We start from the raw sequence: 25,163 nt of genomic DNA, 5'->3' as shown, positions 1-25,163 counted from the left end.
ACACCTAATTTGGAACTGGAACTACGCAATCAGGCAGCAGTAGAGACCCAAAAAGCGAATGTTAAACATAAACTACTACAAAATAAAGGGGATACTTATACAAAAAGATTTGACAGGTTAAGGAAACATTTTGTGCTTGTTTCGTTTAAATTAAGATGGTTAAAAGCAGCATTTTTTTTCTGCATAATAAAGTTTCAAAGATGTATTAAGTGAATGTTCAGTCGTAAACTTTTGAAAAAACAAACATAACGTTTTGTTCAGAGTTAAGAACATTTCAGAGTTATGAACAACCTCCATTCCTGAGGTGTTCGTAACTCTGAGATTCTACTGTAAATCTGTTTTTGCTATCATCGCTATCATTATTTCCACCAGAAGAGAATCTGGCCCAGAGCTCTTAGAATGAATGTTTTCTTCACAAAAGAACTACATTGCAAGTATAGATTCACCCTCACCAGTGTTGCAGTTGGTGCAGTGCACTTCACTGACACAATCTGAAACTTTCATTATACTTCATATAACACGGGGGTAAATTTAACACTCATATCAATGGAGTTACATGAGTGTAACTGAGATCAGACGTTGGCCTTCCAGGTAACTTACACCAATATTTACAAGATCCCAGAATCTGGACCAATTATATTATAACTGAATTTCAGCAGCATGAAAGTAATACCCTTCTGGTACTTATACCCCCGGAAAGTCTGATTCCCATTTCATTTGTACTGGTTTTCTACTGACACAACTCCATTAGCTTAAATAGTCACCGATGTACAGTAAGTGAGAGGGGAATCAAATCCATTGTGCTCACATCCACAAAGATCAAAAGTATGTGGGACTGGAAGAAATCCAAGTTGTTCCTTGCAAATTGCAATGCTAATTTGTTTAACATTAGCATCAGTCTTTTTTTCTTAGGGTTATTTCTTTCATGTAGTCTAGCATCAGACTAAGATTTTGGCAGATCCTGAAAACATTTCCTTCACTGTCCAGCAGATGTACTTTTCTCCACTGATGATAAACCTGTGTTGATGGATCAATTTTTTAAACAAGATTTAAATATAGTTTGACTGGCTATTGTCGACTAAGCATAGCATTTAAAATTGTTTAAAATCCATGTATAAGACTGGATCACAAGGGAATATTCCTAGTTTTCAATATTCTTTAGGAGATTTCCCTTTTCTTCAGGATTGCAGCTGAAATAAGGTTTCTGCTATTGTTTCTGGAGACTCTTTGGATTTATTCTGCCATTGGAAGAGCTATGACATCATTGCTAATTAGCAATGTGAGAACTTCAAAAGGTTCAGTGGTTTGGACAAGCATCCAGAAGTCTGGGTGTTTATCTGAAGTTATTCTAACCTTAGCCAAACAAGATTTTTGTGTTAGATTTCTGAAACTTCCTGGTGTCTGGTAAGCTGGAAGTATGGAAAGAACAACTTTGAAGATAGCTAAAGAAGTATTTTCAGAGGCTGTAAGTGCTAGAAATTGGGGAACGTTTCAACAATGAGTCTTTTTTTATTTTATTTTTCAATTAAATTATTGGGGAAATACAGCAGTGCTGCTACCTTGCTTTGATCTATATAGCTAGCTATCATACCCATTACCATAGTGTCTGACCACAATTCTGTTTCCTTTTTTACTTTATTTGTCCTCATTTTTAGATGTATCCTCTATTTTTAAATTCAAGAACAATAGCCAAATTGTGCCCTCTGGAGCTATTGAGAGCAAAATTTGGCCCAATGAGACTAGGGGGGAGTTTTAATGAACATTCCATGATACTGTCCCTTTTCTCTTTGCTGTTTGCAATAATAATGTGATTATAGTTTTCTTCACACAAATGTTGAATTAAACAATGAGAACTTTCATTCTCACAAAGCCAAAAATCAAGAGAGAAAAGGTTGTGGGGGTCTCCCTAATTGGTCCAATGTTTCAAAATAACTTTTAGACACATTGGTCCCGTCCTATTGTAACTCTTCTTTTTAGTTTACTAAAATACAGAATCCAAAATTAGCCTATGAACTATAATAATATTCAAACAGTGGTTTTAGATTATTGTTCTTCTTGTAATGACCAGAAATAACCAACTATTCTTTTCCGGGGAGGCAGATCTTTGCATTTACATTTTCTTTTCTCATTCCTTCATGGTCGAAGTGAGATGATTTCATGGAATACGGATAGAACTCTGGAGTTTTGACAGGCTGATTTCTGTGTTTATTCTCAGTTGGTACTTAGGGCCAAAGTCTGCTCTTCGTTGCATTCTTCAGTGGAGTTCCATGAGAAGAACTGATGGCAGAACTCAGCCTATAGACAGAACTTTGCACAGATTGAAACCGAGATCAGAGTATGTTCCTAAGTATTGTGACGGGGTAAGGAATTGTAAACGGTGATGGAAGGAGATATAAGTAGGACAAACGACTTGAAATTAAGCAGAAGTTGTTTTATGTTGGATTGAATAGAAATCCCGGTTAGCTTCATTGTAGGGGTTGAAATCTGATACACACAGTTGAGGCTGAGGGCCAGACTGAAGCTGAACCCTCCAAAAGCACACATGGGTAACAGGGTACAAAGAGTGCAGGCTTTGAGCCTTACAGGGGCTAACTACTGTTACAATGTTTATAATCCCCTGAGTGCCAGGTCTGCACCTGGCTAGCTGTGCTAGCAACTCCTGTGGTATTGGGGACTGTGCCTTTAAGGGCTGAACTTCCCAGACAGAGTGTGGGCAGAGGCTGTGAAGCTGTTGTTGACATTTGGAACCAGACACAGAATAAATCAGGGTCTTCCAAGCACCTCCGCACTGAAAGATCATAGAATACCACAACCCCAAGAGGGGCAGGCAGGCGGTAGGACCATACTTACCCCTGCACTAGCCAGCAGAGCTGGTCAGCCAGCAATGAGAGGAGCATATGCTGCACTCCCTCAAAGGCTGAGAAATTCCCCTGTGTTCCTGGCAGTTCCAGGAGGTATTCAGGGACCTTATTAAGACACAATGCTATGAGCCGCTGATGGAAGAGTGAGGCTCTACCCCAGCCCTATGTAAACTCAGGAGTATAAGGCACACTTGATTACTTAATAAATGCTAGCGATATCTTAAAATCAATGTTTATACTGAAAATACATGTAGATTTACATATCTACTTTAACTTTTTATGGTTTTATTTCAGTTTTCTGTGCACATTGTTTAGAGAAAGGTAATAGCAGAGCAGGTTAAAAAAGAAGGACGATGAATGCTGTATATGGGTACGCCATGTACGTGACTGTATATCTATTCTAGTGATAAAAAGAATGAAGACGTGTATGACACAGAGGACTTACACATATTGCATGAGACACTGTCTGGAGCCAGATTTGAATGTCAGAAAAATTCTGTATCAAAGAAAGGATTTTTTTTTCTAAATCCAGTTCATTTCATATCACTAACTGAGCTGCATTTAGCCACAAATTCTATTTTTAGGGAAATGCTTTTATAATTGAAACTCACATGATTCCCTGTAATTTTTTGTCAAATGACTGCATCTGTTGCAGTGAATGAGACATAATGGTATGTGTTCAGTTTTTATAGTGCGATAATGGTAGATTTCATTAATAAAAGAATTACGTTATTAGAAATAACTTCTGCAGTTAAAATGAAAAGGCGGGTAATGAGATGCTGAAAGATTTAAATCATCAACTATGTAACAGTTGCTGCCATTTATTAGGAGAGCCCCGAGGAGATGGGGAAGTAGCTGCACAGACAGCCAATACTGGGAAAGAATCTTTCACAGACATGTTAACCATTTCACTGCTGTTTAGGCATAATAAAGGATTGTCTATAGGGCTCAGCAAAGTGATTTGTAGAGCACTCTAATGTGTTGGGCTCTAACTGTCCTGTGTAGACCTGCTAGTATCAACGGAAAGATACCTAGTTTGCATCACACTCTAAAAGGTAACTAGTTTGTGTTAACATAGTGGACTATATTAATGTGAAGTAGGTATCTTTAGAGTGCACCAGCAGGGTCTGCACAGAGCAGTTAGAGTGCAGCACATGAGAGCACTTTACAAATCACACCCCTGTACAACACTTTGCTGCACCACGTAGACAAGCCCAAAATTGATTTTCCATTCACCACACACAGTATGGTGCGATCACCCTTTCTGCCCCAGCTTGGAGACACGGCTGTCCCAGGAGCAAGTGGACTTGACTAAAAAGGAGTGCCACTTCATGATCCAGGGGGGCTCACATAGCTCTGTAAAGCACCCCCTGCCTATGCTCACAAAGAGTTATCTGTTTGTGTGAGAACTCCAGGAGTGCTGGCTGCAACTGTGCCTTTGATCAGCTGATAGGATGCCTCCCTCCACTGTTCACGAATGTCTGCAAGACATTCACACCACTGGAGACTAGCAATGTGATTACAAAGGGTGACACCACTCCTTAGCCATAACATTAGTTTATTTCAAAACTCGGGTGGCTGTGGCTGTTAGAGATCTGTACCAAGTACTGAGCCTTAACAAATAATAATATAGAAAAGTATTTTATTAATAATCTACTGGATTGAGCTCGGGTCTCGGAGTTGAGACAGCAAATAAAGACACAGTCCTTCTCCTTCTCCTTCTCCAAGAATCAAATGAATTTAGATCATCATGCTGCTCATGAAAGCAAGGGAATACAAACAATGGAGAGAGTCTGAGTTTTCTATAGACAAATCACTGTATAAGTGTTCCCAGACAGCACTGCAATTGAATTTCAGTGCTGTCCTGAAATACTCTTGTATTTCTAGTCTTGGGCCTCACTTATGCAAAAGCCACCTTTTACAACATGTATGCATCTCAGAGGTTAGAATCAGCATATGTTCCATGTGATGTCCCTTCCAGCATACTGGGATAACTGCTCAATTTTCACCATCAGACTCAGGATAAAATAAAACTACTTTGTTGAGACATAATTTGATGCTATTCCAAAGGCAGCTTTAATTTACCCCACCTCATTTCATTACCATTTTTGTATATGGTTTTCCTTGGTGAATGCACATGTCATAACTATAAAGGGAAGGGTAAGAGCTGTCCTGTGTACAGTACTATAAAATCCCTCCTGGCCAGAGACTCCAAAATCCTTTTTCCTGTAAAGGGTTAAGAAGCTCGGGTAACCTGGCTGGCATTTGACCTAAAGGACCAATAAGGGGACAAGATACTTTCAAATCTTGGGGGCGGGAAGGCTTTTGTTTTGTGTTTTTTGTTTGGGAGGGTGTTCGCTCTCGGGACTGAGAGGGACCAGACATCAATCCAGGTTCTCCACATCTTTCTAAACAAGTCTCTTCTATTTCAAACTTGTAAGTAAATAGCCAGGCAAGGCGTGTTAGTTTTTCTTTGTTTTCTCAACTTGTAAATGTACTTTTACTAGAGTGTTTATCTTTGTTTGCTGTACTTTGAACCTAAGACTAGAGGGGAGTCCTCTGAGCTCTTTAAGTTTGATTACCCTGTAAGGTTAATTTTCATACTGATTTTACAGAGATAATTTTTACCTTTTTCTTTAATTAAAAGCCTTCTTTTTAAGAACCTGATTGATTTTTCCTTGTTTTAAGATCCAAGGGGTTTGGATCTGTATTCACCAGGGAATTGGTGAAAGGTTTTTCAAGGCTTCCCAGGGAGGGAATCCATTGGGAATGGTGGCAGCGGGACCAGAGCTAAGCTGGTAGTTAAGCTTAAAAGTTTTCATGCAGGCCCCTACATTTGTACCCTAAAGTTCAAAGTGGGGATACAGCCTTGACATGGTGGCAGAGCGGTGGGATCATTTTAAACCCAAAAGCCAGTGAAATTTTTTTTTCCTTCTAGCTGCTTGAAAAACAGAGCTGAAGGTAGATAGATGCATATCTTCTCTCTCCTTGCCTGAAGGCAAAGGTGTTAAGTTTTTTTAACAAGGTCCTTTGTTAAGAGAAGTGTTCAAATGAGCAAACAAAGGACTGGTAAAAGGAATTTACAAGCTGAATTGTTTTTTTTCTTTTTACATCCTCGGGAGTAGCTAGTTAGAAAGTCTCTGTTAACTCAGCAGCAGCCAGAGCTGAGAGCTTCCCAGTTTCAGTCAACTGCAGAGGGGGTGACCCAGCACAAGAAAACAGGAAAATAACTACCAAAGAAGTAGCTAAAAAAATAAAACTGGCCAAACTAGAAGCAAAAGAAAATGAAAGAAAACATCAGAAACTGCTTCAATTAACAAAACTCGAGACACAGCAGAAAGAAAGAGAAGAGAAAGCCAAAGAGGAGGCCCACAAAAGAGAGATGGAGCTGAAAAAAAAGAGATGGAGCTGAAAAAAAAAAGATGGAGCTGAAAAAAAAGAGATGGAGGAGAGAGAAAAAGAAAGAAAGCATGAACTGGAAGTAGCAAAGGCTAAGTCGGATACAACAGCCCATCCCAACAACCCCTCTCCAGGTACCACTTCCCATCCCAGAAAATTCCCCACCTACAAGGCAGGCGATGATACTAAGGCCTTCTTAGAAAATTTTGAAAGGGCCTGCCTTGGATACAGCATCTCTGCAGACCAGTACATGGTAGAGCTGAGGCCGCAGCTCAGTGGACCCTTAGCAGAGGTGGCGGCTAAAATGCCTAAGAAACACATGAACAGTTATGAACTTTTTAAAAACAAGGCCAAACTCAGAATGGGGCTAACACCCGAGCATGCCCGTGGCGGTTCAGAGCCCTAAAGTGGAAACCTGATGTGTCATTTACCCGGCATGCCTACCACATTAACAAAAATTGTAATGCCTGGGTGTCAGGAGCAAATGTTAAATCTCTGAAAGATCTGGTTTCCCTAGTAAAAATGGAGCAGTTTTTAGAGGGTGTTCCACCTCATTTCATTACCATTTTTGTATATGGTTTTCCTTGGTGAATGCACATATATTACACCTGAGGGATTATTTATGGATTTATGTAATATGGATTATACAATAGAGTCTGTTTGCACTCCCAGTGCAGGTCTCTGAGGCTTTTAGTACATGGCTGAATGCTTGATCAAAGTGAAGAGGGTTAAGGTACTACTCAGTCTGAGTACAATTACCCTCTTCCACTCCAAAAAATATTGTGCTTTCCTGGTATGCAAAATAAGAGGCTAAATTGTACTGTGCATGATCTAAAGCTAATACAGTCTTCTACCCCCTACCTTCCTGCACCAACCATAATCCTCCCTCCACTCCCCCCCCACACATATTTTAAACTCATACTTTTCTCATGGATTAAGAAAAAATGGGGCCATTGATTTCCATGGTGATCATCAAGAACTGGATGGGTTTGAATGACTGAAGTTTCAGATATTCAACGTAATGAAGCCATATGACATGAGCCTGTTCTAGATAAAGTCTGAGATAAATGAGGTTCAGAATATGAGTATAGTGCTGTACTAGATTCTCTGAACCTGATCCTGTAAAATGCTTAGTGCATCTCCTAAGGCGCCAAATACCCACAAGTTCTACAGACTTCAGTGGCAGATGATGGTCAGCACTCCCAAGAGGTGCTCAGCATCTTGCACATCTCAAGAGCTCTGCCAATATTGCCAACCCCAAGTATTCAAAAATCGTGAGGCAAGTCACCAAAAAAACAAGAGATTATACAAAAATAGCACATTCTGAGCTCTCTTTATTTGCTCTCTGCTGTTGGAGCCTTTAGGGTTTACATTCTGAAGCTTTTCTTCACAATGATGAGGGCTAGAATCTTACTTTTTTTAAAAACACAGGAAACCTGAAAGCTGAGATGCTCATGTAATCACAACACTTCAGGAGCCAGAGCTTTAAGAAAAACAACAAACATTACAAAGCTCACAGAAAAGTCACAAAAGTTGGCAATGCGGCATTTATATCTCTAGAACAACCAATAACAGAGATGGCCTGACCCAGAACATCAAATCTGAACTGCATCATACTTTAGGGAAGCTCAAATCTGCATCGAGATCTGGCTCTGAATATGAATTTCAGAGGTAAGGCCTATTTATGATCATTCACACAAATGGATTTTTGTTCACACAAATGTCTGGGGAATGGTTACATTCACTCCTGTGCAGAGAGCCTGCATATGACTTATCTATCACTTAAGTACTACTTAATAATGTTCCCTTTTTTCCATTTTCCCACTTTAGGCTTGGACTTATAATGCATAGCTCATGTGCAGGTTTCTACCCACGAATGAATTTTTCTCTGTGTTTTTTACTATTAGTCATTTCTTTTTCCACCATCCCATCAGTAGTAAGCAGAAATAGTACCATGTGACTTACGTGACAAATCATACAACGTGATTAATAAATAGCAAAACAGCCAAAGTGAAGAGATCATGAAAACCACTAGGCTGAAATAGTTTCATAAAAATTATTTGATGAGCACTTGGCTTGGTTTGTGAATGCTGCACCAACGGAAAGAAAAATCCTCAGATAATTTATTTGTAATGAGTAGTTCAGACAGCTCTACTTTTTTGGTAGATATTATTTAATAGACACCAGCATTCATAATTCTCTGTGTGTGTGTGTATTCCAGAGCACTGTCAACATTTGGTGTATAAGATTAACTTTAGCAAATGCATTTTCTTCCTTTAGTCTCTCATTACTCTCTAGGTTCTTCCCCAGGATACATTCTTTTAGTTTTAACTCAATTTTAGCTTCTGGAATAGATCTGCCTGCCACTTTGATGCTCTCTCAAACGTAGTTAACAATCTCATCCAATGAATCTCTCTAATGTCATGTAAGATGGTGCTTCAGGCCAAATTTTAAAAGGTATTTAGGCCCCTAGAGAGATTTTCAAAAGTGCCTACGCACCTAATTCCTTTTGATTTCAATCTAATTTCTATTGAAAACCCCACTAAGAGTTGACTTGCATCTTTAGGCACCTAAATTTGGCCCTTCATACAAGCCTCCAACCTGGACAAGCAGCATGTGACGTTATTGACATGAACTGTGACCATATAGATCATTGTTGAAACCAAGGTCCCGTAATGGCACCAAATCTTTTACAAAGAAGGTTAAGAAGGTGTCTATGAAAAGATTGCAATTTGCTGGTTATGAGTATGCTGTCTGTGTGTGTGTATCATTTTTGTATTTGAAGTTATGAATATTGGCTATGTACTTGTATCTCAATGTGTTTGATTCAAAGTAGCACCAGTGAAGCATTTGGCCAGCTTATTGAGAAGGGAACCTTCAGATTAAGTGCCCAATCAAGAAACACTTAACTGACAATGGACCTTGGGAGACTCCAATTCACATATGAGGAGCCTTCCTGGGGACGTTCAAGGTAGCATGTGAGCAATGGCTGCTCTCCTGTAAAGAACTGAGTCATGCATGGACATGTGACTTGCCCATGTGACTCCAAACTCCACTTTGTTGCTGTGATTTTCCACAGTAAGAACAAAGGGTCCTTCCACATGGCAGAGAATATAAAAGGCCCTGGAAACCCCTCCATTTTGTCTTCAATCCTGCTTCTTACCTCTGGAGGAACTTTCCTACAAACTGAAGCTCTGAACAAAGGACTGAATGACCCATCCAAGCTGTGGATGTACTTCAGATACTTGATTTGAACCTGCAGTTTATTCCATCACTGCTACAAGCCTGAACCAAGAACTTTGCTATTATTGTATGTAATTGATTCAATTTAACCAGTTTTAACTCTCATCTATATTTCTTTCTTTTTATAAATAAACCTTTAGATTTTAGATTCTAAAGGACTGGCAACAGCGTGATTTGTGGGTAAGATCTAACTGGTATATTGACCTAGGTCTGGGGCTTGGTCCTTTGAGATTGGGAGAACCTTTTTCTTTTACTGGGGTATTGGTTTTCATAACCATTCATCCCCATAAGGAGTGGTGCTGGTGGTGATACAAGGGAACTGGAGTATCTGAGGGAATTGCTTGTATGATTCTGGTTAGCCAGTGGGGTAAAACCAAAGTCCTCTCGGTTTGGCTGGTTTGGCGTGCCTTACATGTAAAGGACCCCCAGCTTTGGGCTGTGACTGCCCTGCTCTAAGCAATTTGTCCTGAATTGATACTCTCAGTTGCATCCTGCCAGAGGCCGCTTTGTTACACAGCAGTCTGTACTTTTACTGGGTGGACTTCTTCAACATAACTCCAGTAGCAAAGAAAGTCATCCAGATTCATGCTTCCTTGCAATGAATGAGCTGAAAGGTCAAGAGAAGGAGAAGAAGAGAGACTCAAACACACCTCATTATATCATCATTAAGGACAATAGAGCTGCATTCATCCAGACCTCCAATTTTGTAGTCCATCCCAAATCAGCAAAGCATTTATGCGCATGTTTAATTTAAGTAACATGTTGATTTCAATAGGATTTAATAATTAGAGTAAAGTTAACCGTGTGCTTAAATACATTGCTGATTAGGGATGGACTTCAGTATGTTCTTAAATGTGTTGCTGAATTGGGACCTCCCTGTTTCTTCCCATATATTTCAGTTACTTTTCACACAGAGACTATTTGCATAGTTCCCGTATCCATACCAACCTATAGTTTTGTCTCTAGACAGATACTTTTGTGTTTAATAATTATTTGTGATAAATCATGACTAAACATGTCGTTAATCTGTTCATTTTCCATACAGGGCTCAGTTGTGACTTTGACCAAATGGCTGTGCAGAGGAATAAAGGGGTAAGTGGATCCTGCCATGGCCATCAGAGCAGATGGGTAGATAAGATAGTGGCAGAAAATGGGCAGAACCTTGGCTCTGCTCCCAGTGTGTCACCTATAGCAGCTGAGCCATTACAAAGGGTACTAATAATGTGCTGCTGATACGAGACAGTAGAGAATTATTACCTCTTGGACTAAGGCGGGGAATGGGGACTTTTTTTTCCCTGGGATGCTTCTGGGGGTGTACTGTACACCAGTGCACCATTCCTTACTATGGGCTGTGATCTTAGCCATTCTAGACCTTAATTGCCACATGCATTTTAAATTATATAATTTCACTTGTTTTCAACCTCCCTTCCCCTTTCAGTGGTCCTCCTTTCTTGTGATATGAAAGCCACAAGCCCGAACACAGACTGCATTTATTTGCCATTTTTCTTGTGCACAAATTCAATACAGAAATGCCATTCTGTCACAAACTGTTTTTTAAAACTATCGCCTGCGTGCAGCGATGCTGCAAGTCATCCCCTATGAGAAGATAACATTGACATAATTAGCTGTAACGTATTTGGCCACTTTGCACAGAACTTTGGAAGCAAACTTCAAAGGGTGACATTTGGGAATGCTCGGTGTTTATGAGCTGCTTTTTACTGGGCGTGTTTCTGTTCTCTCAGATGTGTGGACACCAATTATTGTAATAATAAAGAAGATTCATTGGCTGGAATTGTGCAAATTTTTTTCTTATTAAACCCCTGGTGTCACCTCAACTGGCTTCAATTTTACCATTCGCATGTGTCACAGAGAGAGAGTTTTAACTGCTTTGTATTTGTTAATGACATTCATAATTAAGCTGTAATGTGAAGATTACAGATGATGTTAGTTGCAAGCTCATTCTGGGGTACTGTTTCCAGTTTTCTATAGATTTCCTCATTGTAGAGCTGAGCTGCAGTGACCACAATCAAACAGCCACAGGCTCTTTTTGTTGATGTTGAATAATGACCAAATATTCAATATGTATCAAGAATATTATTTCTGGACAGGGTCGTCCCCTCCTTATAGTAAAACTCACAAGAGGGGCTTGAGGGGCAGGAAAATTCTGAGGATTGTATTTCAGAGTATCCCTTACCTCACTGCATCAAGAGGATGCAATGAGAGACAGGAAACCGATGTTCCAATCCCTTCTCATCATCAAACAGAGAAGGGAATTTATCCAGAGTTTCCTAGTTCTCAGGAACATCTTACCACTGGGGTATAGATCACAAGGAAGGCATCCTTCCATGCCCGCTAGGCCATTTTGCTTAAAGTTTAGGCATGCACCGCCACTGTTCTGTCAAAAAACAGTCTAGGCATCTGACTCCAGCAGAGGGCTCTCGATGTGGATCACAAGCAGAGATAAGTGCCTCTTTCCAACCCAGACTTAAGCACAAACTCCTTCAGAGAGGCAGGGCGTAGGATACAGCCCTCTAATCAGTATCTGCTAGAGCAGCGGTTCCCAAACTTTAACAATCTGTGAACCCCTTTCACTAAAATGACAAGTCTCACGAACCCCCTCCTAAAAATGAATATTTCCAGGGATTTTCTCCTTTATCTGAGTATAAATTATAAAAGCAGTGATCTTGGAAATATAAAATTTGTTTTTATGACATGCTTATTACACACTATTTATTATTAATTATTATTTATCATTACAGTATTTTTATTACATTATGAAAACGGCAATGCTGTTCCAAGATCTCACTTTCGTAGCTTGTATCACTTTGAATAAGCCTGTTATAAGATAAGGCTCCTATGTTTCATCAAGGAGTATCAGAAGTGAAACAGCATGCAGGTATTTAAGAAGCCAACTCAGAGTTCCTCCTACACAAGCATTCAGGTCTTGAGCAGTCCAGGCAAACAACGCACGTTACAACAAAGCTTTAAACTTGTTCTTCATAATAATTTTAAAAACAATACTAGCTGCCTATTTAATTTTAAAAACAGCAAAAAATATCCACCTCCCCTTTCCATTTCATATAAGGAGTCTTGAAGTTTAAATCTCCTCGGTGTGATAGATATTCTTCCTTTGAACTGCTTAGCTCTTGGAAGTCCAGAGGCTCCAGGCTGCTGGCCCCATGCTGCCTGGGGTCCCTAGGGACAGCTCTGTCTGCCATTAGGGAATTTTTTCCTGAGAACCCCCTGTACCACTTCGTGAACCCCCACTGTGCTAGAGGTTAGTGTAGGCTGCATCACAGCTAGCATGCTGACTTTTGTGGGTCCCATTCTCAGGCACCTAGCTCTCCCCATACATTGTACAGGGAGCCTTCACGCCTAATCTAGGGTTTGTGGATTGCACTGGGTGGCTGGGCGTTGCCATGCCTAAATCCTTTTGTGAATCTGGGCCTTCAGAAAATGTCTACTCATCCATTGTCTGCCCAATCCCAGCATATATAGGGCTCTCTGTGCGGTTCTGGGATGGAGGTAATGATGCTGCAAAGGTGGCTGATCTACTTTCCACATCTGTAGGCTAAACCATGTATGGATGTTGGGGACAAAATCTGTCCCTCTGTTATCTAAACATACAATAGTGTCAGGCATTTTTGCTATGGTTTCCTGACTAATCTCAGCACACAAAGTCTGGAAAAGAAGGTACTGGGCAAAAGAAGGTTGGTGCCTTGGTTATTTTGAGGAGTGGGGGCTAGTATGACTGTACCTGCTATTAGGAAAAGATATCAATGCAGAGGTTAATCATGAAACCATGATTAAAAGAGGAACTTTAGTAAAGAAAGATCACTAGTGAGTGGTACCGTTTGGTTTTAGATAGGCAAGAAAGGATATGGGTAACAGAAGACATGTATGTAAAGTCAACAGAGAACACCTCTCAATTTTCATATAGGACAAGTCAGAACCATTTCAGAAATGAGTTAGAATCTGGCAGTCATGCTCAGCAACAATGAGAGCTATTCAAATCTCACATGCACCAGGAATCCATGGGCACGTTGTGCTTCCTGAAATAAAACAACGGGGTAAGTTGCAGGTCAGTGAAATCCCAAATATGTGGTGACATCCTTATCTGAGATTGGTATAACTCTATGCTAGCAAAAGACAGCCACAGACAACTTGGATTTGACCATTGCATCAACAGGATCTGCTACGACAATAACAAATCAGATCAAGCTGTAGAGCTGTGAAGGAACCAGGATTTCAATTCTGCAGCAAATTCCATGATTTTGAAATTTGTCATTCATGATGCCCAGGAAAAGCATGTGAGAAAATTAGTCTAGTCACTTGCCTATGATGTGAGAGACTAAAGTTCAAGTCCTTGCTCTAATGATTCTTTAATTGTTTATGCACAGTGGAACTGCTTCAACAGGAGTGAGGGCGGGGGGAGACATACACGGCACATATCCCAGTGGCTAGGTCACTCTCCTACAAAGTGGGAGACCCAAGTTCAAATCTATTTCCACATGAGATTGGAGGAAGATGAGGAAGAGAGTGAATTTGATGCCAGGATGAGCAGCTCATTGCTCAGGTACTGAATAGTAATTTGAACTATTGTAATGGTGTCCAGAGTGTAGGATGGACATTTGTTCAACTGTAGCTCTCTTTTATAAATCTACAGGAATAAAATAAATCAATCTCACTTTCTCAACCCTTTTTACTTTCCAGCTCAGCTTGAAGATAAGGTAAAGGTGTTTTCATCACTGTGCAATCTCTCTGCGACCTTTGGTTATTTCATCAGAAATGATAGCAATGCAGAGGTTAAAGACAACCCAAACAAACTGCTTTGACTAATATCAGCACTATCGCAGCCTGAAGAATTCCTACATAAATTTTCCAAATGGTCTGTACAGCAACAGTGCCAAGAAATTGATCCCTAATGATCAAACATGTATAATCCTCTCAAAATGGCTTTGTCTTACGATGCAACTCCCTCAAACATCTGCTACTCTGGACTGGTAGAACATTCAAATCAGAACTAGAACAAGCTGGTTCAGAATTGAACCAGCAGTTTCATCCACCCATGCCTAGGTGTTCATGTGGAACATGTTCCTTGAAAGAACCATGGAGCATATGAATCCTAGTAGAGTCACAGAGCTGGCATTTCACAAACAACACCTAAGGTGAAAGAGAAGCAAATGCTCTTCAGTGCAGTCTACCAGGATAATTTCAAGGGGGGCCCTAAGAACAAGACCTTCTCACACATGATATTTGAACCCTCTCCCTGATTGGTTTACCCACCAATCAGTTTCTCATCCTGGCTAGGGTGTTAAAAGCTCTTCTCATTCCTGCAGAGAGCCCATTATATCGTGCATTGAACATACCACCCCCACATCGAAAGTTCAGGGCTAGACTACACTGGCAATACTTATCTTTCTTCATGCTTGGTCTAAGGGAACAGAACCCCTTCTCTAACACCAAGAGATACACCCAAACTTGATTGCAAAAGTCATGGACACCCCTTAATTACAAAAAAAACAATGGACCCTACTAAAATGATAGGAACTTCCCTCCATGAACAATGGGCATCCTGGAGAAAGATGTGACACTTCGGTAGCTGAACACAATGCTGAAGAAATTATCCAAATATTCTTCGTTAGAATTAGTAAGAAGTTGAGGCTATCATGTTTTGGATACCAGACAATACAAAAGAAACAAAAGCAATAAAATGGGTCTGACCAAGAGGAACAAGAATTCTAATAGCTGTATAATGGATTATAATGGCCAGAAAAATAAAGATTTCATTCACCGGAGAAAATATAGTCAAGAAGGAACATGACTGAAATTTTCTAAAAGCTAAAATGGATAGTAAGAGTAGGTTTAGATGAGCTATTTCAACTAATGTCAAACCCTAGCACTTGGGGATAGCATAAGAACAGGGGCTGTAGACAGAACTCTTTCATGCAGAGTATAAGCCTTGTACGAGTTAGCAATAACAGTAGCAGTAGCAACTGACACATTCACACTTAACTCAAGTACTTTATTAACAGCGGAGACTTTTATGAGTTATTAGTGGGTAAAACGGCTAATTAATTAAAACTGGGCCAGATAAAATTATTCCCAACTCTCCTTCTGCTTTATAATGTTCATATGCTAGTCCTTTTCAGTTCTCCTTACAAAGACTCTATAAAGCAAACCAGATGCACACTCAATCTTTAATGAGCAGTTAAAAACTTACTTTCTAGCTGCTCTTGTCTTCTGTTCAGCATTCTACAGTGACAACATTCACTTCCAGTGATGTGGTTTATTGATACTCATACTAATACATTGATTTATTAAGTCACTTCAGTAATGAATATATATTTATATTCTTGCTGGCCGTTGTACCATTTTCCCTAGGGTTGCCACCTTCTTGAAATTGTAATGCAGGAGAGTTAGGTATAATTGACCACCAACTAATGTATATCAAGACTATATAAAGACAAAGTTAGTTACTGGAGGAAGGAGTAACTAAAGCATTTGTAAATGTGCAGGTGAAAAGGTTGTAGAAAACATTGGATGCTATAGATGATGTTTGATTTGGTTAAATTAATTTTCACATAGGCAATTGCTCTGACAACAAAATGATGCAACTGTCCCTGGAGAACATGCAACTAATTAGTTTACCTGCTTGTTCTCTTTCTTTCTGGCAAAATGATAGAGTTCAAAACAATAACTGCTGTGAGAAATATGTATGCAAATATAATGACCCTTCAAGCAAGGATGAAGGATGTGAAACTACCACATATCACATCATGGACTTGGATGAGTACAACCGAAGAAGTGGGCTGTAGTCCACGAAAGCTTATGCTCTAATAAATTTGTTAGTCTCTAAGGTGCCACAAGTACTCCTGTTCTTTTTACAAATACCAAAGGATTTCTCTGAAGTCAGTATAAAAAATCAGAGTACAAATTATTATTTTACCATTGTTAAACTGTACTTCTAAGCTCCTAAAGGGACCATTGAGCTAGGGGCTATACAAACCAATGAGACACCCCCTTTTCCATACAATGTAACTGGAGACAATTCACAAATAGGCAAGATAAACAAAAGGAGTGGCAGGAGAAGGAAGACGAGGTTGGTATTGCACAAGTTCATGCAATCCCTCCAAATCTACTTAATTTTATTGTTTTATAAATAAAAATCAGTGTGATGTCATGGTCTATCACAGAGTGTGGGGGCTCAGAAAGTTCAGATGTAAAAGGGTTAAATAGATTAGTTGATTTAAATCTTAATTGTGAGTCAGGTGGAAGGGGTGGATTGGCCAGAACCTATTGGGGTGCAGACCAGGAGCTATAAGGCCTGATCTATCAGTGAGAAGTCCACTCTGGGAGCTGAGCCTAGCATAAGTTTGTACAGAGTCTCTCCCAGGCTTTTCCCAGGAATTATTTAGTTTGGGAATTCAGCGTAGGAGAAGCCTGAAATTTGAATGTAGTGGATTGCTAAAAGACCAGTTAGAATTTTTATTATGATAATCAATAAAAGCTGTAAGTGCTCAACTTTTATTTAAATACCTAAAAATGGATGTAGATGCCTGGCTTTAAGTACCCATTTGAAAATGTCAGACTATTTTGCTAAGTGAGACAACTTCCCAGCAATGTCTATTTTTCTTCAATTATTACATCTCATTATTTTCCATATTGATTGTCATTGTAGTTTAATACTGGGATCTAAATTGTTTTCCATGGTGTCTTAGATAGTGATAAACAAACACTGGATAGTGGTCGTTGTTACTGTTATGTAGTAATGCAGATAATAGATTTTCTCTGCATGCATTTTGAAACTTTACATTTTACTTCTTAATTACTGTCTGAATATAAGCACTACAGTAGACATTTTATTATACAAGTTCTATTAGGTACAAGTGTTATCTGCATTTGATGGTTTATACAGGTCTTTAAAATGGAGAATAATATAATGTTGCCCAAACAAATTGTGCTTTGTCAAATATTTCACTTAATGCTGCAGTCATGTCTCTTGTTAGGACTATTTCAACAATACCCTTCTTTTTAGATTGGAGTGGAAATTGTTTACTCAGTCAATTTTTATCCTGCTAGTTAATTCTGTAAGTCATATAATATTGCTTCTCTTCCCTGACTGGATGATACTTCTATTACTTATTTAATATGTGTAGTCCAATAGCACTGAGATTGGGGCCTTACTGTGCTTGGCACTATACAGACATATAGTGTGAGTCAGTTCCTGCCTCAGAGTTTACAATTGATATAAATAAATCATGCAAAGGCTCTGTGGGGAAACAGGTTTAGGGAAGTGAAGTGACTTGCCTGAGGTCACTCAGCAGGTCAGTGGCAGAATCCAGGTTGCCTGACTCCCTGTCTAGCGCCTACTAGACTACACTGTCACATGACTTTCATAACTAAACAAAGCACATACTGTGAAGACACAATCTGATATTTGCTTTCAGCAAATACTCAAACTGATTTTCACAAGTATTCACACTGGTAAAACTTGCAAGCATGATTATTTGTTGGCAATGCAATGAAAGTGTTGACAAATTGAAATACATTTGAATTTGAATGCATATTCACAATTTTTTGTTACTGTGATTATTTACTATCCACCTGGAGATATTTTCCTAGCACACCTGAGGAGTACAGAAGGGGATATAGGCAGACTGCCATAGTTCAATGAGTGCAGGCCAGAACAGCATAAGCTTCTCTTGTCTGTCTGTCTCATACTCTTACAAATCTTCCCACTATTCTAGCTGTCATTGAAACTTTACTTGTTATGTGCTTCAACAAGGTGGAACATTCTATTTCATGCAATTAGATTTCTTCATCACCATATTTGCACTACAGGTTAGTGCCTTGAGAGTGACTGGAGCTGGGTTGTGTGTTACTCTGTGCATGGGTGGAGGAGGGAAATAGCATTTTTTATTTTTTTTCCTGCTGTGGGGCGAAGTCCTAAAATCCTTTTTCAGATGTACTTACTTGGATGTTTCCTACTGTATGGTAATACCCATTGAATGCTCTTTTTAAAATACACTGATAAACAAATCCACCAATTATTCTACATTAAATCAAATTTAACAATGTACTCATCCCATGATGGCTAGTGGTCAGATGATGGAACTGTGAGTAGAAGATTTGAGATCAATATCCCTAAAAAGCAGCAACTATTACTTCCTCAGATTAAGTTAAAGGTGTATACATACACCTGTTGTGGTGTATGTATACCTAGGCCCCCAAGCAGTAAGGAAAGGGCTAAATACAGGCACCAGGAGGCAGAATGTTACCATTATAAAGGCTTTTCCTACCTCCTTTAGAAGGGTGAGGGCTGGCTGGGGGGGCACAGTGTAGGGGCTTAGATCTAGGGAGCCAATGGTATCTCTGGCAGCTGTTCAGAACACTCTCTGAGTGCTCAGAGTTCCTGGACAATAAACAGACCTGACAAGCCAGCCCTACAACCCTATTACCATTGAAGTTGCACTACATTGTTTGTTATAGGGTTTTAGATTTGTTTTTTGCCTAAATGTAACTGTTGGCGAAGTTCAGACTTAGCCTCTCGAAGGGATGTTAGTATCTTGGTAACAACCACCACAACTGGAAGTTCCACAGTCCAAATCAAGTAGCCCTCCTCCCTCGATTCATTGTATCTCAAGTAGATTTAGCTAATATTTTATAGCCACAATACATATTTATCCCCAAAGCATTTTAACAATGTATATGCATTCACTACATTTGAGCTCCAGTAACCTTTGTGTTGGAGGGGAATAGGCACCTGGGATCAAAATAATTTAGGCATCCAGCTAAAGCTTCTAAATAGGAGTGGTCTCACTTCTGCAGGTGCTGGGCACCCACAGCTATGATTCTGGCTCTAGAATCTATTAATCTAAATATGCATTTGGGAGCTTTGCTTTGATTGCCTGATTGCAGGCCAGCAGACCCTATTAAAGGCTATTTAAGCCAATAGGTGACAAAGCAAAGCAGTATGAAAGCAGGCTGTCAGAGGGAGAACTTGGAGTGATTTCATATGTCCATTATACTGTAGGTGTGTGCACATCCCATGCAGCAGAGCCAGAATTTTTAGTGGTACCAATAAGGATGGCCATACATGTGCCCTGACTCCTTGTGCTCAAAGTCAAGTGTATAAAGAGTGGAGCCACCCAGTCCATCCTCTATTTCCTTCTTACCATCTGTGGTCAGTTCTTTTGCACTTTAGATCGACGTTCTTCTGTGAACAAAAGAGTTGATAGTTAATTTAACTAATGGTACTTGTCGTTACGTCCTTTGGTTGTTTTTCCTTTCTCTTTATTCATTTAATTTTTTATCTTATTTTCTTTTCTTTCAGATCTGGCAGGCCTGTCTGGCCTTCACCTAGTATCAGGGGAACCTATGACAATGTCCTCTGGCTTACACCACTGCCCATTAGTGACCCATACTATTGCGGTTTAAAGTGCTTTAGTGAGGGTCACATTAGAGACAGATGTCCAGTCTGTCAGGGCTTCAAATCCAGAATGAGGAAGCAAAGAGAAAAGCACTTTAGATATATTCTCAGAACCTGCTTGGTCAGCTCATGGGAGCTCATCAACCACTACGAGTGCTCCCCCAGCCTTGCCAGACAGAGAGACCAAGGAAGATTCCCATCACTGGGGCCATCCTCTAGGAAGCTTCAGAGCTCAGACAACTCTTGTTATCCAAAGCCTAAGAATCTGACCAGAGATGAAGGCCACTCCGGTATCAAGGGAAGAGTGTGCCAATTGGTTTGCTATGCCACTGTATCAGCTCACAGTGGCTTTCCCCGCCATTGACTCTGGTGCCCACACTGGGACCATCGAGAATGGCTACCTCATCAATAATGACAGTAGATAGAATCTCAGAATCGTAGGACTGGAAGGGACTTCGAGAGGTCCTCTAGTCCAGTCTCCCTCATGGCAGGACTAAGTATTATCTAGACAATCCCTGACAGGTGTTTGGAGATTTTTAAGAGCAGGTTAGACAGTGACAGAAATAACATGATCCAATCACTGGAAGGTGAACCTAGATGGGAAATAAGACATACATTTTAAACTGCCAAACCAGTGAGAGGTCATTCTCTTACAGCACACCAGCTTTCTAAATGGATTATCAGCTGCATTGTTACCCTTGGCAGCATAGCATGTAACATGCTCCTTGAGAAGAGCTGTCAGTGCATTCAACTAGACCGCATTCGGCCTCCCTGGCACTTGTTGGAAATGTCCCTATTGTGGATATGTGCAAGGCAGCAACGTTGTCCTTGGTCCATATGTTGGCCAGACACTATGCAATCACCACCACTTCAAGGGAAGATGTGAATGTGTGGAAAGCAGTCCTGCAGTCTTTCTTCCTTTGAGACTCCTAGTCCTATCTCCATTGTAAACAGGCACCTACAATGTGATGGATATATGCAATCGCTGGAAGAAAGCACTTACCCATCTTCTTGTAACTGTTTTTTGAGATGAGTTGCACATGTCCATTACAGATTACACAACCTTTCCCAACACATCACCGTCAATCATCTGGATTGCAGTTTGAAGGAACTGAAGGAAGAGCCAGGTGGCTCCACCTTTTATACCCTCAGCTCGGAGCACAAGGAAACCAGGTTGCTTACAGGGCACTCCAGAAAACTGTCCAGCACCTGTGCCTGGAATGCACACACCTACAGTAAAATGGAGATATGCAACACATCTCAAAGAACAACAGTTATGAGAAGGTGAATAACTGGTTTTTTGTTTTGTTTTCCTGGGTGAGACTTGACTTCACTTGAGAAAAGGAATGTGTAAGTTGTTGGCCAGTGCAGCAGTCCATATAGGAGTGCTGTTCTCATAGGGGATGGAAGTGCTACTAATGTAAACGTAAGAACATAAGAACGGCCGTACCGGGTGAGACCAAAGGTCCATCTAGCCCAGTATCCTGTCTACCGACAGTGGCCAATGCCAGGTGCCCCAGAGGGAGTGGACCAACAGGCAATGATCAAGTGATCTCTCTCCTGCCATCCATTTCCATCCTCTGACAAACAGAGGCTAGGGACACCATTCCTTACCCATCTTGGCTAATAGCCATTAATGGACTTAACCACCATGAATTTATCCAGTTCTCTTTTAAACACTGTTATAGTCCTAGCCTTCACGACCTCCTCAGGTAAGGAGTTCCACAAGTTGATTGCTGCGTGAAGAAGAACTTCCTTGTATTTGTTTTAAACCTGCTGCCTATTAATTTAATTTGGTGACCCCTAGTTCTTGTATTATGGGAATAAGTAAATAACTTTTCCTTATCCACTTTCTCCACATCACTCATGATTTTATATACCTCTATCATATCCCCCCTTAGTCTCCTCTTTTCCAAGATGAAGAGTCCTAGCCTCTTTAATCTCTCCTCATATGGGACCTGTTCCAAACCCCTAATCATTTTAGTTGCCCTTTTCTGAACCTTTTCTAGTGCCAGTATATCTTTTTTTTAGATGAGGAGACCACATCTGTACGCACTATTCGAGATGTGGGCGTACCATCGATTTATATAAGGGCAATAATATATTCTCAGTCTTATTCTCTATCCCCTTTTTAATGATCCCTAACATCCTGTTTGCTTTTTTGATCGCCTCTGCACACTGCGCGAACATCTTCAGAGAACTATCCACGATGACTCCAAGATCTTTTTCCTGACTTGTTATAGCTAAATTATCCCCCATCACATTGTATGTATAGTGAACACTCTCTGATGCCTGAGAAATTAAGTGAGTACACAAACCAGCGCTTTACTTTCACTGGTTCCCTATCACTGGTGAAACTTAGGGTATGTCTACACTACGGGATTATTCCGATTTTACAGAAACCGTTTTTTTGGCAACAGATTGTATAAAGTCAAATGTATTTGGCCACACTAAGCACATTAATTCAGCGGTGTGCATCCATGTACTGGGGCTAGTGTCGATTTCTGGAGCGTTGCACCGTGGGTAGCTATCCCATAGCTATCCCATAGTTCCCGCAGTCTCCTCCACCCATTGGAATTCTGGGTTGAGATCCCAATGCCTGATGGGGCCAAAAACATTGTCGCAGGTGGTTCTGGGTACATCCTCCCCCTCCGTCCGGGAAAGCAACGGCAGACAACCGTTTCGCACCTTTTTCCTGGGTGAACAGTGTAGACGCTATACCGCGGCAAGCATGGAGCCCGCTCAGCTCAAGACAGCAGTCATGAACATTGTAAACACCTCACGCATTATCGTGCAGTTTATGCTGAACCAGAACCTTTAAAACCAGGCGACGAGAAGTAGGCTACAGCAGCAGGGCAACGAGAGTGATGAGGACATGAACATGGAATTCTCTCAAACCGCGGGGCCCGGCGCTTTGGAGATCATGCTGTTAATGGGGCAGGTTCATGCTGTGAAACGCTGATTCTGGGCCCGGGAAATAAGCACAGACTGGTGGGACCGCATAGTGTTGCGGGTGTGGGATGATTCCCAGTGGCTGCGAAACTTTTGCATGCATAAGGGCATTTTCATGGAACTTTTTGATTTGCTTTCCCCTGCCCTGAAGCGTCAGAATACCAAGATGAAAGCAGCCCTCACAGTTGAGAAGCGAGTGGCGATAGCCCTGTGGAAGCTTGCAACGCCAGACAGCTACCAGTCAGTCGGGAATCAATTTGGAGTGGGCAAATCTACTGTGGGGGCTGCTGTGATGCAAGTAGCCAAAGCAATCACTGAGCTGCTGGTACCAAAGGTAGTGACTCTGGGAAACATGCAGGTCATACTGGATGGCTTTGCTGCAATGGGATTCCCTAACTGTGGTGGGGCGATAGATGGAACCCATATCCCTATCTTGGCACCGGAGCACCAGGGCAGCCAATACGTAAACCGCAAGGGGTACTTTTCAATGGTGCTGCAAGCACTGGTGGATCACAAGGGATGTTTCACCAACATCAATGTGGGATGGCTGGGAAGGGTTCATGACGCTCGCGTCTTCAGGAACACTATTCTGTTTAAATGGTTGCAGCAAGGGACTTACTTCCCAGACCAGAAAATAACAGTTGGGGATGTTGAAATGCCTATAGTTATCCTTGGGGACCCAGCCTACCCCTTAATGCCATGACTCATGAAGCCATACACAGGCAGCCTGGACAGTAGTCAGGACCTGTTCAACTACAGGCTGAGCAAGTGCAGAATGGTGGTAGAATGTGCATTTGGATGTTTAAAAGGTCGCTGGGACACTTTACTGACTCGCTCAGACCTCAGCCAAACCAATATTGTCATTGTTATTGCTGCTTGCTGTGTGCTCCACAATCTCTGTGAGAGTAAGGGGGAGACCTTTATGGCTGGGTGGGAGGCTGAGGCAAATCGCCTGGCCGCTGATTACGTGCAGCCAGACACCAGGGCGATTAGAAGAGCACACCAGGAAGCGCTGCGCATCAGAGAAGCTTTGAAAACCAGTTTCATGACTAGCCAGAAAGTTCTGTTTGTTTCTCCTTGATGAAAACCCACCCCCTTGATTGACTCGTTCTCTGTAAGCAACCCACCCTCCCCCTTCGATCCCAGCTTGCTTTAAAAGGAAATAAAGTCACTATCATTTAAAAATCATGCATTCTTTATTAATTGATTATAAAAAGAGGGAGAGAACTGACAAGGTAGCCTGGGTAGGGTTTGGGAGCAGGATAGAAGCGAAGGAAAAGGCCACTAAAAAAGTTCAATGTAATAATAGCCTTTTGGTTGGGCTGTCCACTGGGGTGGAGTGGGAGGGTGCACGGAGCCTCCCCCACCCCACGTTCTTACACGTCTGAGTGAGGAGGCTATGGAACATGGTGAGGGGGGAGGGAGGTTATACAGCAGCTGCAGCAGCACTCTGTGCTCCTGCTGCCATTCCTGAAGCTCCACCAGACGCCGAAGCATGTCTGTTTGATCACGTAGCAGCCCCAGCATTGCAGCCTGCCACCTCTCATCTCGAGCGTCCCTCATGGCCTCACGTTCACTGGCATCTTTTCTGTACTTTGATACCGTGTCCTTCCACTCATTCAGATGAGTTCTTTCATTGCAGGTGGATTCCATAATTTCCAAGAACATTTCATCTCGCGTCCTCTTTTTTTGACGCCTTATCTGAGATAGGCTTCGGAACGGAGGATGGAGGCTTGAAAAATTTGCAACTATGGGAGGGAGGGAAAAATGGGAGAGAAGTATTTAAAAAGATACATTTTACAGAACAATGCTTATACTCTTTCACGGTGAACAACACTATTCACATTACATAGCACATGTGATTTCGGTACAAGGTCGCATTTTGCATCTTAATACTGAGTGCCTGTGGCTTTGGTGTTAGAGAGCACAGACGCAGGTCCGGGCAACAGAATTCGGCTTGCATGCAGCCATGGTAAGCCATTGTCTTTCGGCTTCTTCAGCTTTCCTACAAGCAGTGCTCTCTTTTCTCACATACCAAGCAAAGCCCATTGAGTGCTGCGGTTTTCCTGTTAATGTGCAGCAAAGCAGCAGAAACCAAACTAACCCCCCCATCCAATTCTCTGGGATGATCGCTTTATCCCTCCCCCCCCACCGCGTGGCTGGTATCAGGGAAGATCCCTGCAGAAACCAAACTAACCCCCCCCCCCATCCAATTCTCTGGGATGATCGCTTTATCCCTCCCCCCACCACATGGCTGGTATCAGGGAAGATCCCCC

At 41.2% G+C, this 25,163-nt stretch overlaps 1 long non-coding RNA gene across 1 annotated transcript in view; it reads left to right on the top strand.

Annotated features, from left to right (window-relative positions):
• The window catches only part of LOC122174434 (uncharacterized), a 59,910-nt gene extending 35,838 nt beyond the window's left edge, over window positions 1-24,072 (top strand). The window contains exons 3-4 of the long non-coding RNA XR_006176224.2: window positions 10,549-10,595; window positions 19,840-24,072. This is a non-coding gene — a long non-coding RNA (uncharacterized LOC122174434). The remainder of the gene's footprint in view (window positions 1-10,548; window positions 10,596-19,839) is intronic.
• Window positions 24,073-25,163: the final 1,091 nt, after the last annotated feature.

This window comes from Chrysemys picta, chromosome 3, assembly GCF_011386835.1.
Source record: "Chrysemys picta bellii isolate R12L10 chromosome 3, ASM1138683v2, whole genome shotgun sequence".
NCBI lineage: Eukaryota > Metazoa > Chordata > Testudines > Emydidae > Chrysemys > Chrysemys picta.
Note: the sequence above shows the minus strand (reverse complement) of the source record. Positions and strands in the feature narration are given on the sequence as shown.